Genomic DNA, 1,031 nt, shown 5'->3' on the forward strand with positions numbered 1-1,031 from the left:
TTGAGAATACACAGATGACAGAAGAGTTACAATGATTTCGACAGATTAAAAGATTGTCCGTTCTAAGGCTTTTACTCGCGGAAGTTGTTCAGGAAGACAGTATAAATAGACAGGTGGGTCGTCTCGCAGTCATTCGAAATTTAACTTTTGGAAGACACCGATTAAAATGAAGCTCGTAAGAAGGTTTAATTTTTTTTCATTGTGGTATTTTCCATCTATCAGATATTCAAAACAGTCATTTTTATCAGTTGCTCAAAACGTAAAGAGATTTTATATTTTAGGAAATTTTCTTAGGAATTCGCCACAAATTCTTAGTTACCAAAGATTCCATTTCTTGCTGCATAAAGACTAGTGCACCAAACACAACTGCGTCAATGTGTTTGGTTTTGAAATCTTTCTAAGTGGATCGAATCTTTTAATGGTTCCTTAACTATTTGCACTTCAATACATTTTTATCTATTTGTTGATTTATTAATGTTTTTTTCGTTTTCCATTTATCTGCTCTTACTTCTCCCTAATGAAGACCATATTCTTCGGAATCTTGAATTTCAAGCGAATGGCCCCTGTGGTGGGCTTGTTCCATATGAATAGGTTTCATCCTCTGAATAATAATAATAATAATAATAATAATAATAATAATAATAATAATAATAATAATAATAATAATAATAACTGTTACGCACAATTCTTTTACTTAAGTACCATTTTAGCTAAAAAAAAAAACCTTTACTACGAACGATAATTTCACGAAACTGCAAATTCTGAGCATCTATTTGTTTTTCGAGAAAGAATGCTACGTCGTATACTAAATATGTCAATATTCTATTTCATATGACTTTTGAAAGCAAAGATAATTGGATTATATATATATGTGTGTGTGTATATATACGTATGTATATGTATATGTATATATATATATATATACTTCTCTCTCTATCTCTCTATATGAACCTCTCTCTCTCTCTCTCTCTCTCTCTCTCTCTCTCTCTATACATATATATATCTATACATATACATATATATATATATAT

The sequence above is a fragment of the Macrobrachium rosenbergii genome, chromosome 23, assembly GCF_040412425.1.
Source record: "Macrobrachium rosenbergii isolate ZJJX-2024 chromosome 23, ASM4041242v1, whole genome shotgun sequence".
NCBI classification, from domain to species: Eukaryota; Metazoa; Arthropoda; class Malacostraca; order Decapoda; family Palaemonidae; genus Macrobrachium; species Macrobrachium rosenbergii.